This window comes from Furipterus horrens, unplaced genomic scaffold, assembly GCF_987537825.1.
Source record: "Furipterus horrens unplaced genomic scaffold, mFurHor1.1.pri manual_scaffold_1, whole genome shotgun sequence".
NCBI lineage: Eukaryota > Metazoa > Chordata > Mammalia > Chiroptera > Furipteridae > Furipterus > Furipterus horrens.
In genome coordinates, this window is record NW_028327171.1 from 27,432,306 (window position 1) to 27,451,996 (window position 19,691).

Below are 19,691 nucleotides of genomic sequence, written 5' to 3' on the forward strand. Positions count from 1 at the left end.
AGGTTAACCCTTTGCATAATTGCATTGTACCAAAGGAGGAGAACACCAAGAGGGAAGTCCGGCCGGAAAAGGCTGGCCTGTTGTTCCACAAAGGGCCCTAGAGTGGCGCTGTTGTACAACTTCTGAGACATACAGAATCCAAATCAAAAAGCCCCAACCAATGAAAAAGCCTCCTTGTTCTTTCTATTCCTGCTCTGTCCACCCCAACCGTTTATTCTTTTATGTTCAAATCTTTGAATATTTTACTTCCCAGTAGAAGAGACATAAAGTTCTCCTGTGAGCCTACAAAAATAGAATTCCTTATGTAGGGGAGAAAGTCTGAAGTTCAGTTCTTGTTTTTAAAATGCATTGAGCCCTGGCTGGTGAGGCTCAGTGGATTGAGCATCTGCCTGTGAACCAGAGGGTTACAGGTTTGATTCCCAGTCAGGGCACATTCCTGGGTTGTGGGACAGGTCCCCATTTGGAGGTGCATGAGAGGCAACCACACATTGATGTTTCTCTCCATCTCTTTCTCCCTCCCTTCCCCTCTCTCTAAAAATAAATGAGTAAAATCTTTAAAAAATAGAAATAAAAATAAATAAAATGCATTGAGAATACTATGTGGGCTAACTCTTATAAGAAGTTTAGGCATATATCTAGAGATTTTTTTCAATAGATAAGGTTATGGTGGCATAAAGACATAACTCATCAATCTTCTGAGTTCCTGTTCTTTGAGGGTACATTCTTTTATTTTTGTATCACTTTATTTTATTTTACACTAGGTGGTGGGCACAAAGCGATCTTCTTCTCAAGGAAGTTGACAATGTGTTTCATTCAGAACATTTTTAATAATGCACATTTAAAAAAAGTATTCTTATAAATTGTTCTGCAATCCAAATATCCAATAGCTTAGGAAAAAACATTTAGAAAACAAAAGCCAATGTAAAAAGACAAATTAAAATGGCTAGAACAGTACAAGTTTCATGAGGCTCTGACTTTACAGTTTCCTTACGGCATCATCGATGTCAGAAATCTGTTCCTTCAGCTGGCTCCGCTGCTTGGGATTTAAAGAAATACCTTTTCTTCCTGGTTTCATTTTACCTTCTGGATCCATCCAGTATTCTCTAATATCAATTAGGACTTTTCCTTTAGAGTCCCGAACACTGACGTACCTCATTTTTCCAATCTGAAACATGTTCTCATCTCTGCTGCTGCTGCTCTGCTTAGAAGACGACAGGGCTCTTGAAGTTTCACCGGTCTTTTGCTTCTTTACAGGTTTTTCAGAAGAAACTTGCTTTTTCCTCTTTAACTTTTTGTCAACTTCACTATCAGAATCACTGCCAGAAGAGCTCGAAGAAACAAGTTCCTTTGACTTAGGCATTGCTCCGCTGCTGCTTCCCAACAGCCCTGTGCTTGCTCGCTTACGACTTGACTTGAGGGTACATTCTTGAATGACATCTCAGATCTCTTATGTTGTGAGTCTTAGAAATTCAGAATGTCATATTTGGGAAAGATGGGGCAACATGTGTTTGTAGAGGGTGAGAGGATAAGTGCTTTTGGCAGGTAACATGCTAAGTGTCAGTGTAAGATTTCTAAAGATATAACTAAAGGGTATATTAAGAATTTTCTGTGAAAGCCACCTCTGAGGCCCCCAGATTCAGTGCCTCCCATCCTATTAATGTTGTTCTCTTTCCTGGAGAGAACACTTCATGGAGATGTTCAGTAATGCTGTGTGCCTTGTAATTCCCTTAAGAGTTAATGAACGTGTTAGAATTAATTTTAATAAAGGTTGATTAATTGCAGTTTGTCTTGTATTTTGAAGAACAAAAGCATCCACAGTATTTGGCAGCTTTTCCTCCGCTGCTTTGAAGATGCCACAGCAGGTGGCAGTGTGACTTTGCAAATGCCACTGAGCAAAACTGGTATAGAACCAGAGTGAAAACTCCCCCAGACTCTCAGTCAGGCTCCACAATGAAGGCTGCCCCCGCTACCCCTAAATAAGAGCCCGGATAGAGACAGGATTCAGGGTTCCAGGGAGGTTCAAAAGAATCACTGAAACTGACAACTGCCTTGAATTCAAAATATGGGTATCACTTGAGCCTTCTGCAATTTTATTCAGGCAAGTTTTATTGAGTTCCTGACAGGTTCAGAACCATGTATTTGAATAATACAATCACTACCTTCAAAATATTTCAAATAACAGCTTGCCATGTGGTGTGTGTGCGCGCACGTGTATGTGCAGTGTGTACGTGCATGTGGTGTGTACACATGCATATATGTATGTTGTGTCTGCTGTGTGTATGTATGTTTTGTGTGTGTTTGTGAGAGGTAAGGAGAATTGGAGGGAGAAAAGGTGTGTAGATGATGCTATAATGTAGTGCATATAGAAAAAAATTATCATTTACCTATTTATCCTGGGCATACTACATATAGATATCATGACAGGCCAATAATTGCTGCTGTAGAGTAAAAGTCTCTTGTTAGGGATACAGAAGGAGGAAACATAATAATTATATTTCTTGTCTATAGAATGAAGAGACAAGAATAATGACCTTCCAAGGTCATTTTCCACTCTGACATACCAGAAGTTTGTGGATGTTTTCATATACCCTGGCACTTTCTACACCTTCAGAGTTTACAAAACAGACAATTGTCCTTCAAATCACTCTGGGATGAGGAAAGTCATGGAATTGGATAACTCTCAATGTCATATCTTATTTGGCCTTTGGATACTATTTAGCAGGACTCCTGTCCAAATGACATGTGATGGTGACCAAGACAATTAGGGAGATTGATCTGGCATGCATGATCCCATTCTGTGTTTCCTATGGTGAGAGAGGGAGGAGCCCATCAGGGTCCAAGGTAACCAAATTTGATTTTTATCAAATTAGGGCATTGATTTTTTTTTCAGGTTGTTTTGGTGTTGCTATATTTGATTTGTGCTTTATTATTTTTAAAAAGTGTGTCCCAGGAAGAGGATTTTAAAAATTATATTATATTTAGTTGTCCTTTCTAAAGGTCTTTTCTGTCTCTTTTACATTAGTTTATGATTTAAAAAGAAAAAAACAACCCAGTAACTTTTCAAGTTAATTTTATGGTGTTATTTTCTGAGCTTCTTTGTGTATCCTGTACTATGTCACCTCAATGTGTTCATTAATTCTAGGTTGCTTCATTCCATTACTATTGTTCTTACGTCACTTGTAGGCATTAAAATACCAGAAGATAATAACCTTGAACAAAAATAGCATGGCTAAAACTGCTCTGATATTTTTTGGATATTGATTCCCTAATTGGATTAGTCTCCCTTTGACAGAATTTCAACAAGGGACAAGGGCCAGGCCACGACTCACAGCTGGCTGGAACGCATCCCAATGACCACGAGTGATGCTCATCCATTCAGCACACACTGATTAAGGGTCTACAGTGGACCTGGCTCTGTGGGCTGCTGGTCTTTCCCATACAGCTGCTTTTCTGATGACGGGGTTACAGAGTAGTGGGCAGGAAAGGCAGCATGAATTTTGGAGTCTGTTCCAATCTGCTTACATGTCTGCCTCAGAGGAGAAGAGCCTCTCGGAATTACTGAGGAGACCTGACATGGCAGGTGACCTGAGAAAGAATGCTGAGGCTTTCTTCTCTTTGTGCCTGGAAACCATGACAGGTGACATATCTGTACATTATTGGAATCTATTGGACCAGCCTTGAAGACCTTGCAGTTGTCCCATGAACCCACAGCATAACACTAGAAATCAGCTTTCCAGGGGAGACATCAGCTTATGATGCCAGCAGATAGCTTCAGAATTTGTAGCCTATGGGGAAATATGTATTTTGAGATTTTTAGAGATTTTTGGGAGCCTTATGGGTCTTTCATGGAAATGTTCACAACAGATATTTATATAGAACTGACAATGAGATGTCTATTTCAAAAAAATGATGAATTGGTTGATTTCACTTTCTTTTGATTAAGTTTTGTAAACTTTTGTGATTAGACTTAAGTTACTCCGCATGGTGCATATGTCCTGCCACACTTTCCTGCTCATCTACTTCCAGCGCCAGCCCCCTGGGAGTAAGCTGGGTATTTTGCACCTTGGAAATAAAAATATGATCAAAATTTACCATGTATTAAGTGCTTTTAGATGTCTTTTTCATTTAATTCCCAACACAACATTCTGAAGTAGATATTGCACTAGTGACATTTTATTGAGGATCAGAGAAGTTTCATTTCAGAAGCAGGACTTAAATCCAATTCTATGAAATTCTGAGTGCATGTTGTTGTAGTCACCAAATGCAACTGTGCCCACAGGTCCTCAGATACGTGGATGACAAGTTGGCTGACCTACTCTCTACAACATTTACTGCAGCCTTGGCATTGTTTTCATGTATAGAACAGCTCAGAGGTGCCAAACTGGGCAAGGCTGATAGTTAGCATCCCCATCCACATTCAACTATTATAATTTATAAGCCTGCTAATCTTTTGGAGACTAAGGCACAGTATTTCAGATTTTAGCAATTTTGAGGAGCAGTAGCAGTAGCAGCATCTGATGTTTCATTTCTTCAAGACCTGGTTATCTTGGCCTTTCTTAGTGTTGCATTAACTTCCTTGTTTCTTACCTGATAAGTGGGCTGATGGAGGACTGGTATGTGGCTAATCGATAAAGACAAAAGGGGAACTATGAGTGAGGCCCCACTGTAGCATAAGCATGATGGAGAGGTGAGCAGATGGCCTTTGGCTTGAATAAAACTTTTCCACATATACAGTCTTAAGAGGTTTCCATGGTGTTAATACTTTAATTTAAAAATGAAAGTTTAAAGTGAAAGCTTAAAGGTACATTGCTTTTTAAAAGAGGGGAAAGAAACATGATAGACTAACTCTTGGTCATACAAGGAAAATAACAGAGTTAAACCAGAAGCCTGCTTTGTAACTAGAAATAGCAATTAAATAAAGCTGGACTTCATAAGAATTACAGTGAAATAAAATAAGATTGTGCCCAGTGGGGTCTGCTCACTTCTATTTTTTATTTGATAACTATGAAATAATTGAGCAGGAATAGTAAAATTGTATTCTAAAATTGGCTCATTAATTTAGATGTGGCTTCTAATATTTTCTCTATCCAGTTGTGTCCAGTGACATATGACAAATCATGACCTCATAGTGGGCAAGTAAAGTACATTGGTTGCACCTGCTAAAAAGTTTTGTGAATTGGTTCTACTATATGTTAGCAATATACAAACAATCCTATTGTTAGTATTAAGGACATACCTTGCAATCTTGTACTTTCTCCACTAGCAGGATATATTTCTCTATTTTTGAGGTATATACAACTATAATGAGTACAGAAAAAGCATCTGACCAATATCTTTGCAATATTTAAAATATGTCAATACTCTCTAGATGAAAGTTGTTGCCTGGGTATATTGCTGGTAAAATGTTTCCCATTTAAATTACAGTTGAATTTGGGTGACTCTTTTTCTATGTACTACCTTTGATCTTTTTCTGTTTTCTGAAATGAGCCCAGAAATTAACATTAAACATGGCAGGTAAACATTTATGTTAGCTCTATCACAAAATTACAAAATCTTAGTCTGACTCCTATGGCTGACCTCCTGAGGTTTCTCCTATTTCTCAAAGTAGATTGAGAAAATAGCACTCCTGATATTCATATCTTTGTGTTTCAACAAAATGGGGGCTAACCTGAAAGTGAAGCTCTGTAATAACTAGGAGTAGGTGCTTCATTATGGTTTCTTATTGTTATACATAAAAGGTAAAAAGAATCTATTAGTTTTATTTTTTTCTTTCCTTTATAAATTACACATTTATTAGTTCAAGGCTTTCATATATATAAAATGCTTTCATATATATCATAACCTTTACTTAAATGTACCAGATATTCATAAAATAATAGTAAACAATGACCCCCAAAAGTATATAATAAATAATATTTGGCTTAATTTTCATTTTTATTTATAGTTTTATTTGCTTCTTAATTGTTTATTTGCATCATGGGCAATTTTCACATCTGAATGACTGCTGGGTTGCATATTTAGACATGGCAATGGTAAGTCTTAGACTTGATAATTTAAGGATTGATATAAAAATGAATAGGATTTTCTCAAGAAGAAGGTTAGGATTTTGCCTGAGGGAAATTGGTATTTTCTCAGTCTGTGATTCCACTGGTGAAGCTTAGAAAGTAATTCTAGACTCATGAATATATTTCTATATAATTCTTGCTCTGAGGACTGGGTCCAAATGGTTAAGACAGGTGAAGCTTTGATGGGTGCCTTCAAGGAGGTAGAAGAATAGCTGTGGAAAGAGTCTGGTGGACAGAGTTAAGGCCAAAGATGAGGTTGTGAGGCCAGCTTTGCAGACTTTGCAACATTCCAGAATAAGGACTTTTATTTCTCTGAAGGATTTACATTTCTATATCTAAAATTAAGAACAGGAGAAAATATGTCAAAATTTCTTTTTAAACTATGAAGGGAACCTCCTCTAAATATGAAAATCATGATAAGGCCTACTTTGCAACAGATTGTAATCCCATGAGGAAAAGATCTTTGATTGCTGGCAAAACTGATATTTTGGCTTTCCTATGCTAAATATTCAGATAGGGATATTTATTTCTTCATTATGGATAAATGAATACATCTATAGGTGTTTCCTTGAGTTTATAAAATATACAAAATGTAACTGTTTTCAAAGTGAATGTTGGAGGGATATAAATTTACTCATTTACGTTTGAAAGCAGGCAACGTGCCTAGGGTCATGCTAACTGCTAACGGAAGAGACTAGTGCTACTTCCAATGCCATAGGACCATCTCTGATGGCTTTTAACTCATGAAACAAAAACTGATTTGCTGTAGTTTTTCAAAAGAGAGGAGGAAAAATGAGTGATCTTGTAACTCTCTAGTACCTTGTCATAATGAGAACTTCCCACTGGAGAGATAATGGTGGTTTAACGGTAGTGGCTAAGAATCACATGAATAAAACATTTAGGATTATCTGCTCTAAATTAACCATAAGAGCCAATCTAGTTTAAAAAAATTTTCTTTTTATGAGAAACATTTTTACATTTTCTTCTCTTCTGAAATTCATGGTAAAGTATAGAATGAAAAGGATCTGTTAGCACATGGACAGACACAAAGAGAGGACGCTATAACACGGGTGACGGCAGTGAATAAACAACTGTCTTGTGAAACAAAAAAAGGTTTCCTCCACACAGCAAAACTGTCTTGAAAAGATATCTGTTACATTTAAGCAATCATAACTATCCTCTATAAGATTCTTTTTTGTTTTAGAAACATATTTCTACTGGAAAAAGTTTTTAATTTGTTTTTATATATCTACTTGGTGTCCAATAAATCCCACCCATTGTTATTATTAGATATAGTTTTGATTGAGTAAAAGTGGCACTAAATCTTGAATTTTAATTTTGACCTAAGTTAAGTCAAGTTTTCCCGCTGAAGATTTTGAGAGAAATGTAATTAATAAAAACCAATAAATGAAAAGATGATGTAGATTAATCAGATCTGAAGAAAGAGAAAGTATGCAGAATGATTGTAGCCTGTAGATAGTAGGAAATTAAAAATGAAAATGCAATGCCAGAAAGGAAATATAAAGGAGAAAACTTGATGACCTTGTTTATATTTTAAGTTTTAACTTATAATGAAAAAGAAAACAAAAAACATGGAGGAGGGTATATTTTCAAAGATGTAATTTGTGGCAGTGTGGTATACAAAGGAAGTTTTTAGGTTTTGATTTGTGTAAAAGATATAATTGTGTCAGCATGAAGGAGGAAAAATATGAAGTCTGTGTTTCCCCTGTGCAAGTTGAACAAGCTTTCCCTAGGTTGTTTTTTTTTTTTTTTAATATGCTTTATTGTTTATGCTGTTACAGTTGTCCCAATTTCTTTTACCTTTGTTCCCATCTACCCAGTGACCCCCTGTCCCTCCAGTTGTCCCCCTGCTTAGTCCATGACCATTGGTTGTGCATATAGTTTTTCTCAACATCTTCCTATCTACTCCAGTCCCTCCTACTATGCTTCTTAATTCCTGTACCATTTCCCTCCCTTTCCCCCCTTCCCCTTCCCCACTGACATACCCCCAAAATGTTCCCCATACCTATAATTCTTTTCCCACTCTCGTTGCCTACTTAGTTTGCCTTTATTTCAATTCCCTAGCTTCTGTTGTTGGTTGTTGCGATACAGTTTTCATTTTAATGTTCATAGTTTTGATCCTCATTTTCCTAAACCAGTCCCTTTAACATTTCACATAAGAGTGGTTTGGATCTGATGAACTCCTTCAGTTTTACTTTGTTCTGGAAGTACTTTCTCTGCCCTTCTGTTCTGAATAACAGCTTCGCTGGATAGAGTAAATGTTATTGTAGGTTTTTGCTTTTCATTACTTTGAATATTTCTTGCCAGTCCCTTCTTGCCTGCACAGTTTCTTTTGAGAAATCAGCTGATAGTCTTATTGGGACTCCTTTGTACATAATTCTCTTCTCTCTTGCTGCTTTTTTTTTTTTTTTTTTTTGCTATATTTTCTTTTTTTTTTAATTTTTTTTATTTTTTTAATGTGTTTTATTGATTATAATATTACATTTGTGTCAATTTCCCTTCCCTCTGCTCCCCTCCACCCGGTGGCCCCCCTCTCTCCAGTTGTCCGCCCCTTTTAGATCATGTCCATTAGTTGTGCATACAGTTCTTCTCAACCTCTCTCTGTCTATTCCATTCCCTCCTACCATGATCCTTAATGCCTATATCATCTCCCTCCCTCTCCCCATTCCCCCTCCCCGTTGACCTCCCCCCAACATGTTCCCCATACCCATAGCTCTCTTTCCAGTCTCGTTGCCTGTTTAGTTTGCCTTTGTTTCAATTCCCTAGCTTCTGTTGTTTCTTGTGATGCAGTTTTCATTTTAGATTTCATTGTCTTGATCCTCCTTTTTCTAAACCAGTCCCTTTAACATCTCATACAACAGTGGTTTGGATCTAATGAACTCTTTCAGTTTTATTTTGTCCTGGAAACACTTTCTCTGTCCCTCTACTCTGAATGACAATTTCGCTGGATAGAGTATTCGTGGTTGTAGGTTTTGGATTTTCATTACTTTGAATATTTCTTGCCAGTCCCTTCTTGCCTGCAGGGTCTCCCTTGAGAAGTCAGCTGATAGTCTAATTGGGACCCCTTTGTACATAATTCTTTTCTTCTCTCTTGCTGCTTTTAAGATTCTCTCCTTATCTTTAATCCTCGACATTTTGATTATAATGTGTCTTGGAGTGGCTCTCCCTGGGTCCAGCTTCTTTGGAACTCTCTGTGCCCCCTGGACCTGCAAGTCCATTTCCCTCCCCAAGTCTGGGAAGTTCTCCTTTATTATATTTTCACTCAATTTTTCAAGTTCTAGTTCATCTTCCTCGCTCTCTGGCAAACCAATGATTCTTATGTTGGGCCTTTTATAGCTGTCCCAGAGGTTTCTGATCCTCTCATCGTTGCTTCCCATTTCCTCTCGCTGCATTGTTTGACTGCTTGTTCCTTCTCCATATTCCGGTTTGTTGAAATGAACTCTGGATTTTATTTCCTCACCATCTGTCTCGTATGTGGTTTTGTTCCTTTCGTTATGAGTGTTTTTCGCTTCTTTCTCATCTTTTTCCAAATCTTTTGTGAATTCTGTAAGCCACCTGATAACAATGGCCCAGAACTGATCATCTGACAGGTTTCTTATCTGTTCATCTGTCAGGTTCTCCATCTGTTGCCTGGTGAGCTGTGCCACCAGGATTTCTATAGTTGTCTGCCTCATTTTGACAGATGCGTTTTGTTTTCTTGGGCCGGCTGTAGGGGGCAGTGCCTGTGTACGCGTCACAATCCAGCGACCGGCGCCTGTCCGCGACCTATTTCGCAGCCCTGTGCGCTTTCTTTGGTGGCGGGGGTCCAAGATGGATTCACACAGTTATTCCGCTAGGAGACCGGGATCCGTTCTCCCGCCCCCCTGGGCCTCACTGTTCAAGGCGATGTGGTGACTGCTTTCCCCAGCGTTGGGGTCGCGAGCTGCCGGGGGTTCGACTGCACCCGGGGTTGTTCTCCCTGCCGCTGTCCCAGGTGCGACCGCAAACAGCACCATCCCCTTTCGCTCGTCCTACCTGCCCAAAGAGCGCCGCTGGTTTATAACTTCATATGTTGGGCTTCCGTGTAGTTTTATTTTCTGGAATTTCTAGTTATCCTTTGTTTTGAAGTAGTTGTATTCCTCTCTAGTTGTAGAGGGAGACCTAGCGCGTCCGTCTAAGCCTCCATCTTGGCCGGAAGTCCTCTTGCTGCTTTTAAATTCTCTCTTTATCTTTAATTTTTGACATTTTGATTAAAATGTGTCTTCGTGTGGTTCTCGCTGGCTCCAGTCTTTTTTGGAACTCTCTGTGCTTCCTGGACCTGTAAGTCTATTTCCTTCCCCAAGTTAGGGAAGTTCTGCTTCATTATTTTTTCACATAATTTTAAAATTTCTAGTTCTTCTTCTTCACCTTCTGGCAGCCCTGTGACTTAGATGTTGGCCTACTTATAGCTGTCCCATAGGTTTCTGAGCCTCTCCTCATTTTCCTCACTTCTTGTTTCCTCTTTCTGCACTGGTTGACTGTTTGTTCCTTCCCTATGTTCAGATTTGTTGATTTGATCCCTGGTTTTCTTGCTCTCACCATTAGTTTCATATATGTTTTTGTTCATTTCAGCAGGACTAGCCTTCATTTCTTCCCTGTCTTGTTTAAGATCTGCTGTTAGGTCTGTAAGCATTTTTATCACAAAAGCTCTGAACTGAGCCTCAGAAAGATTTCCTATCTGCTGAGCTGTTAGATTAGATATTTGCTGTCTGGTCAGCTGTGTCACCAGGATCTCTGTCATGATCTGTGTCATCCTGACAGTTTTGTGTTTACCTTTGCTTCCTGGGCAAGGCTGTCACACCTCCTATGCAATAGGGGGTGGAGCCCTGTGCACTTATCACAACCAGGTGACCTGTCTCACCACACTGTGGCGTTTTCTGCAAGGATGGAAGTCCAAGATGAATTCCTTGCTGTTCATTCTCTGCTGAGAGACTGGGAGCCTCCTCCTCCATCCCCACCTCCTCTGGGCCTCATAGTCCAAGGCAATGGAGGTCTGCCTTCCCTGGCTTTGGAATCATAAGCTGACAGGTTTGGTCTGCAGCTGAGGGTGCTCCCCAGGCACTTCTTACCTCCCCCTAAATACAGGTGTCTGTGCTTACCGCTGTCCTGCCTCCATCGCTGCTGCTGCCACGGACAGCACAGCTTGACCTCTCTGCCCTGGCTTGGCCCCTCCTACCTATCCGGATGAGCACCACTTCTTTATAACTTCATATGTTGGACTTCCATTTATTTTCTGGAACTTCTGGTTATTTCTGGTTTTGTGGTGGTTGTATTCCTTCTTAGTTGTGGAGGGAGATGGAGCATGTCAGTCTAGGCCTCCATCTTGGCTGGAAGTCTCCTGTGTTTGTTTGCTTCCATGTCCCAAGGAGAGCTGTCGCTCCTACTGTCTGGATGAGTATTTCTTCTTTGTATCTTTGTCTGCTAGACTTCCATGCAGTTTAATGTTCTGGAACTTCTGGTTGCTTCTAGTTTTGAGGTAGTAGTATTCCTTCTTAGTTGTGGAGGGAGATCCAGCATGTCTGTTTATGCCTCCATCTTGGCCGGAAGTCCTTCCCTTGGCTTTTTGTAGTAGACACTCTGAAATTCCAGCTTTCTATGTCTAGAAAGCTTTACCTTACTATATTCCTGCTTAAATTAACTTAAAAAGGTTGACTGACATTTTGGATTTATAGAGAAGTAGCACATTTGCTTTAGTTTGAATTTTTGTTTTCATTTCTTAAAAGTCCCATGCATCTCATTAGACTTCCCTGTGACTAAACTTGATAAAATATATGCTGTGTTTATATAATTTCAATAAAGAAAAATATTTGTCTTGCTTTACATTAAATACTGCAAAACATGAATGAGACATTAATGAGGTCATGCAGTATTTCTGATAATAATGCATTATCAGGGTGATTATTTACAGTGGATTTATTCATGAGGTAAAAGAACCTGGGGTAACTATTTCAATGGAGGTTATAACTGTCTTTAATTTAAAAATTTAAATGCAAAAGAAGATATAGCAATGATTTATGTTGAAGGTAAGTTTGTGGTAAAAATGAAATTATTTGGAGCAATGATATAGTTATGTAGGGGTACCATAGAACTTTTTCTCTACATTTTCTTTTTTGCTAATTAGATATAATTAGTATAGTTTGTTATTATATTTAGAAGTCTTTTCTTTTAAACCTTTGTTTTTAAGATTCAATTTATAGAGTTTTAGAGATATAAAATTGATCTAGGAAACTGTTCATTATTAAACTTAACAAATTTATGGTAAAGACAGTCAAGATGAAGGTGTAGGTAGATACTTCACCTCCTCATACAGTCACAAAAAGAATTACAAATAAATCTCAAAATAATAATAATGATGATAATAATAATAACAATAATAACACCCAGAACTGTCAGAAAAATTGAACTGTGTGGAAGTCTGACAACCAAGGATTTAAAGAAGCCACAATCATACAGATAGGTAGGAGGGGTAGAGATGTGGAGATGGGGCAGGGAGGCGAGGAGACAGGGTGCGGTGTGGAGAGGCAGCAGCATCAGAAAGGGCATGTATGGTCCTACATTCGTGTGTGCTGGATAAATATCAGGAGGGATGCCTTGGGAGCAAGTGATCCCAGCCCCATGCCAGACCACACAGTCCAGGGTTACAGCACTGGGGAGATAAATCCTCACAACTTCTAGCTGTAAAAACCAGTGGGGATTGGGGCAGTGAAGAAACTGCCAGATTTTCAGCAAACTTTGCTTAAAAGGCCAGCATGGTCTTAAAATGTATGCAAACTCACCCACTCTGGGATTCAACACCAGAGCAACAGCTGGAAGGGTGCCAGTCACATACAGGGAGTGAGTGAAGTGACTGGATATGGAAGGAGTGCCAGGCAAATCCCCAGAAGTCAGGCAGTGGCACAGTCTCCTCTCCAAGCTCTTCCCCAACACAGAGCCACAAAGTGATGAAGAGGGTTACCCCACCCTGGCAATTACCTAAGGCTTCACCTCACACAATTTACAGGTACCTTTTATAGGGAATCAAAGCAGTTCTACCTAAGACACAGAGACAAACACAGGGAGGCTGCCAAACTGATGAGACAAAGAAATATGATTATAATGAAAGAATAGAACAAAACCCCAGAAAAAGAACTAAATGAAACTTATCAGATGCAAATTTCTAGCACTGTTGATCAAGATGCTCAGAGAACTCATTGAGTACAGAAACAACATAAATGATGAAATGAAGGTCACACTAAATGAAATGAAGAAAAGTCTACAGGAAACCAACAGTGAAGGGAAGGAAGCCAGGGTTTAAATTAACAAATTGGAAATTAAGGAAAACATAAACATTCAACCAGAATGGGAAGAAGAAACATGAATTCAAAAAATTTAAAAAATGAGAAGAATATAAGACTTTGGGACATCTCCAAACATGTCAACATCCAAATCATAGCGATGCCAAAAGGAGAAGAGAAAGAGCAAGAAATTGAATAATGAAAGAGAACTTGGCAAAGGAAATAGATATACAAGTGCAGGAAACATGGAGTCCAAAACAAGTTGGACCCATAGAAGACCACACCAAGACACATAATAATTAAAATGCCAAAGGTGAAAGGTAAAGAGGAAATTTTAAAAGCAGCAAAAGAAAAGCAGAAAGTCACCTAAAAAGGAGTTCCCACAAGACTATCAGCTTATTTCTCAAAAGAAACTTTGCAGGCAAGAAGGGACTGGCAAGAAGCATTCAAAGTGATGAAAAGCAAGGATCTACAACCAAGATTACTCTATCCAGTAAAGAGATCATTCAGAATGGAAGGGTAGATAAAGTGCTTCCCAGACAAGGTAAAACTAAAGGAGTTCACCATCACCAAGTCATTACTATATGAAGTGTTAAAGGAACTTATTTAAGAAAAAGAAGACTATTAAAACTATGATCATTGAAATGGCAACAAATTTACAACTACCAATAATTGATTCTAAAAACAAACAAAGAAACAAACAAACAAACCAAACAACCAGTACAGGAACAAAATCATAGGTATGGAGATCATTTGGAGGGTTATCAGCTGGGAAGAGGAACAGGAAAAATGGGGGAAAAGGTATAGGGATTAAAAAGCATAATTTGTAGATACAAAATAGACAAGGGATGTTAAGAATAGGACAGAAAATGGAGAAGACAAAGAACTTATATTCATGACCCATGGACATCAACAAAGGGGAGCAGGGGGGATTGTTGGAGGGAAGGGGGTTATCCAGAAGTGGAGGGAAAAGGGGGAAAAATTGAGACAACTCTAATAACATAATCAATAAAATATACTTAAAAAACAAATTTATGGGTTTAATTACAAATGAGGTTTGTAAGCACATGATCTGTATAATATCACAAATTACATTTAATCCTGAAAAGAGTATTGGGCCTTTTTTTTTTTTGCCCCATAGAAGAATATAATGAATTCAAGATTCTTGATAAATCTTAGCTTCCTATAAATAAAAACAGAGAAAATCACAATTACATATTTGAGTAAGCTTCATAAAAGTGGTTTTAACGGGGTTGGCCAGATATCTGGCCCCTCCTCTAACATTCTGCCTGAATCACTAATACTCATGATTTCATTGTGTCTAGAAGCTGTTTGAGCAGATACCACCAGGGTAGAGGCAGTGGGGCAGAAGAAAGAGAATTAGGAGACTTAGAGGGAGGTGATTTAAGATTTGAAGAAAACACACAGACACAAGGAGTTAACATGACACCAGCCAACAATGACCTCAGTTCAGTTTTGTGCAGGTTAAGCCTGAGGTTTTAAAGTTCCTGGCAATAGAAAGAATAAAAAGCAGTTAGTAGCTGTCTATTGGCTAGACGAGATGGGGGACTCCTTGGAGGTAACAACTGTGCTGTTTATGGCTTCACCCCAGCCGCACCCCTGACAGAGAGCTGTGTGCAGTAAATGTTAAATAAAGAAGAGCTTTATGAGATAAAAGAAGCAACGAGCATGTTTAACAAAATGACTTTGCTGTTTGGGTACATTCTGGGGAAAAAATAGAACTGTAGTTAGTGATCTGTGACTTAAATCTCACTGATAGTGAAATCAGACTAATAAAATGTTTAAAAAAACAACTCGCTGCTCTAATTATTCTGAACCAGAGCCCAGTTAAGTCTTTAGAGTTGCTCTATTGATGGGGGACTCAAATGTTGGAAAATTTTAGTTTCAGGTAACAGCTAATAGGTTTAATAATCAACGTATGTAAAAGGCTGTTGTTTCAGGAACTGAAGGTATGACCCACCTTGATTCCAGGAGACCATAAGCAGTTCTCTTTAACTTTGTGCCTCATGAAGACTGCAAGCCATCAAGATGGTACCTGAGCCACTGTGCTCCAGGATGAGGTGATCACTGCCCAGGACACAAAGACCATCACCCAGGACACAGATGAAGGAATGCTGCTGCTTTTGTCTGATTAACCTTTTCCCTGAATTCCAAACCCCTTACCTACACTTTTCTTCTCCTTATAAAAAGGGTCTGTTTATAATGAAATTTAAGACAGTCTGTTAGGGTACAAACTCGCTGTCTTCTCAGATCACTGACCATCTGAATTAAGCGCCCATAAATATTCAATCCCTGTCTTTGCTTATTGGGTCTGGTAGATACCAGGCAGCACACACACCGGCTTTTCTGGTTTCACTATTCCAAGTGTGGTCTGCAGACCAGCACTGGTGTTCAACAAGAGTGTTTAGAAAACTTTATAGCAGTTTGAATAACTTTATGTAGCTTGAGGTTAATAGTGAAAAACATAGGGGTTTGTATTTTATGTCTATTTTAAATTATTTTCCAGTACATAATTTCTATTAAATTTTGCAATTATATTAGTCCATGATGGATTGAAAAAGAAAAACAACAAAATTATTCCTTCATCACTGATGGTTATGGAAACACTGCTTCAGAGGACTCGAGCTCTGAAACCTTATGTTATTTCCTCATACTATTCACAATTTAAAATTTAAAAACCCTAAACTTTAAAATATTTTTTGAAATTGCACAAAACGTAAATTCTTCCTAGATAGTCAGCTCACTCTGTGTCTCTCTGGGCCCAAGGGACATGCTTGTCAGCCTCCTGACCAACCTTATCCTGCAAGGAGATCCTCGGATGGGTAGGAACAGAACAGGTAGTGACTTGCACATTTTTGACTGATTGTAATATCTTGCTTAGCAACTGGAGCAGATCAGGAACAATCTAATCCAGGTGGGTCCCTGTTCTCTCCTTCTGTAAGTGTCCATATTCAGGGAATATCAAAGTTATTTCTTGATAATGAATCCCTCTTTCTAACATGGTTAAGAAGTGACTCTAACATAAGAAGGGAAAAGACAAGTGCAAGAAAATATACATGAACATGCAGTTATCAGCTTTTTGGTATTTTTCAGCTGAAGGCCAGATAGTTTGGACTGGATAAATTTTTTGGGCTGCTCTGTCAGATAGGATAAATCTTTTGGCTTGCAGAATGAGCGGTAGGCTTAGCTGAACATCAGCAGTTTCAGAGCCGGTGCGTCCAATTCCATACTTCTGACTCCTTTAGAGCTCCCATTGATTTTAATGATGATGTTCAAAGATTCAGTCTGTCACACTTAGATGAGAGCCAGCCTCATAAAATGTGTCTGAAGCTGGTGAATTTTATCGGTAGGTGTGATGACACCAATCGCCTTGGGGAAAATGTACTTGTAATTGGCTTAATTCTTGCTGTTTGTGATTAATCATCTCTTCGGAAATGAGATGGTTGGCTGTAGTGTGTCCGGTACTAATCCTGTAATCTCATGGCAGGCTAGCTGGCTAGAGAACAAAAGTAAGTGTAAGTTTTTTGTTCTTTCTTTTAAAAAAAATCAGTGAACTGTATGACTGAATCTAGGTACTCAAGGGTGGTCTGACTATTAAGTAGAGCATCCGAAGCTCACTATGTAACTTACTCATACTAACCCTAGACATTGGTTTTGGAGTACTTGCTTTGTGGTGATGTGGGAGAGTCAAGGTGCTTCCATTTCCTATGGAAGTCATGCTACTTCCTCCATTGGCATCTCAAGATTCTAACTTTTGTAAAATAAGGTAATTGAACTTAAACACCTTGACGTTCTCTCTTAGTTTTCAACTTAGGAAAGTCCTGTTTGAATTATTACTGAGTACCCATTAGATAATAAACAGTGCACTAGATGCTGTGGAGAATACATAAGAGACAAACAAGGTATGCATGCATACTTAATAATGTGCCATTTGAATAGTTGTCTCAACATAAAAACGAAGTATTGGGTTAGCCAAAAAATTTGTTTAGTTTTTTCCATACAATGGCTCTAGTAAAGCTTAGTTATCTTTAACTTTATTCAAAACAATTTTGTTAGATTGTATTGTGACAGCTGTCATATCAGCATGTATTAAAAAACTTAGCAACATTGGTGAATATTTGTGCAGCCATTTTAATATTGAAGATGGAAGAATATATGTAAGATTTTTGTCATATGAGGCATTATTATTTCAAGAAAGGTAAGAATGCAAATGAAACACAAAAAGGATTTGTGCAGTGTATGGAGAAAGTGCTGTGACTGATCCAACTTCTCAACAGTGGTTTGTGAAGTTTCTTGGTACTATTGAAATTTGGGCCAAATAATTCTTTGCTGTCAGGCTGTTTTATGCATTGGAAGATGTTTAGCAGCACCCCTGGCCTCTACCCACTAGAAGCCACTAGCGGGAGATAGCCGATGTACTCAAAATATCCAAATCAATAATGTTATTGGTGAAAATAAAAATGTCTTTTATTTTACAGAAAAAAACTAAATGAACTTTTTGGCCAACCTAATATTTTGTGCGTTTATTTTTGAGAAAAATCATGGCTGTCTCAGAAACCCCTGATATTTGATCTGTTCTCAAGTGTCACAGAGTTCCTGAGTGTCTGGAATGAGGTGAGGGATGTGTTAGTACAGAGTTGCTAAAATTAATGGTTAAAAATCAAACACTCTTCTATAGAAAAGATATACAGGTAGTTCCCCACCACCCACAATTTAAAGTTATATGAAAGGATGTGTAACAATGTTAGTAACTAAAGGAATCCATTGGTAAGAATTTTTCACCTTCTAGATAGTTTTCTCAGTTAACATTGGCTAGATTTGCTGAGATAACAGACAAGCCCTGAATCTTAGCGGCTCAGTGCACCATGATTTCTTACTTAGGATGGAGTTCTCTGAAGGTCTGGAAGACTATTTGGGTATTTGTTCTCTGTGCTGCAACTCATGAGCCCAGAGTCCTACAGAAGCACTGTCTTGAAGGTTTGACTTCCTTAGATAATGTGTGAGGGGAAGACACAGCTGGCAGAATTTTGTATCAGCTCTTGAATGTTTCTATCTGGAAATGACAGAAGTAATTTCTACTCACATATATTGACTGAAGCAAGTCACCTGGCTGTAGCTAACTTCAAGAGGGTGGAACAGTGAAATCTTCCCCAGTACTTGGGAGGACAGCGGTAGTAATATTTTCCACAATTATCAAGTATTTTCAGAAATGAACAGAGTTGTGAGGAAGTGTATACTGATGGTGTATATGAACTGATTTGATTTTATAGGTGATCATTTAGACAATTAATAAAATAAAAAACTGCTTGATCAAGCAATTTCAGCTATAGGTCTCCAGCCAACATTTACTGAGCTCTTACTATGCACCAAATTCTGTATTAAGACATTTGTACACTTTATTATATTTAGTGCTTTCTGTTACGAGTTTATCCTCAGGAAATAAGTGTACATAAGTGTAAAAATTTCCATGAGTAATTAAAAAAAAAAAAAGAACCTAATTTAAAAAACATGAAACAACCTCTATATTCACCAGAAAATGACTAACTAAATAGCATATGTGTCCATGGACTACTACTACTAACATTCCTCTGTGTTTTTGTCCATGAACTATTATCTGGAGGTTTGGAAAGAGAAACACTCATTTTTAAAAATGTAGTTCACTCAGTGTCATGAGATTACAGAATCTCTTACAGTGAGTATGTGTTTGCTTTAAAATAAAAATAAAGCAAATTTTTCTTCAAAATCAGTTTTAATCATTTGTGTTTTATTGCTTAAATTTGCAAAAGGCAGAGTCAAAATGTTATACACCTATAGAAGGCATGTATAAGAGGAACTTGGCTTTTAAAAAACTAATAAACTTACCAAGTGAAAAGTTCTTATATGTTTTAATTGTAAAAGAGTATAAAGTAGTTCATTATATTTCCCAGTGTGTATGGTGCCAAGGGTAATTGCTGGAGGAAGTCGGGAGAAGTGAGAATGAATTTTGCCTTGAATTATTGAGAAACACGTCATGGAAGGAAAACATGGTTTGGGCCTTAATGATGGGTCTGGTTGAAAAGCTGAGGGGGAATAAAAGTCATACAAAGAAAAGGACTATAGTAAGGTGGGGATCAACATGGTATTTAATTAGCTAGATTAGCCAAATCCAGCTAATTTCAGAATATATCATGCAGAGTTAGAGAGAGAAGCTCTCTCATTATCTACAATGTGCCAGCTATTCATTTCCTTGGAAAATAAAACTTTAAGATGCATTTTCATTTGTTAAGAAAATATGAAGATGAGGTTTTTTTGG

The 19,691-nt window shown here is 38.1% G+C and overlaps 1 pseudogene; it reads right to left on the bottom strand.

Moving 5' to 3' along the window:
- Positions 1 to 947: 947 nt before the first annotated feature.
- LOC150020815 (activated RNA polymerase II transcriptional coactivator p15 pseudogene) lies at positions 948 to 1,398 on the bottom strand (annotated as a pseudogene).
- Positions 1,399 to 19,691: the final 18,293 nt, after the last annotated feature.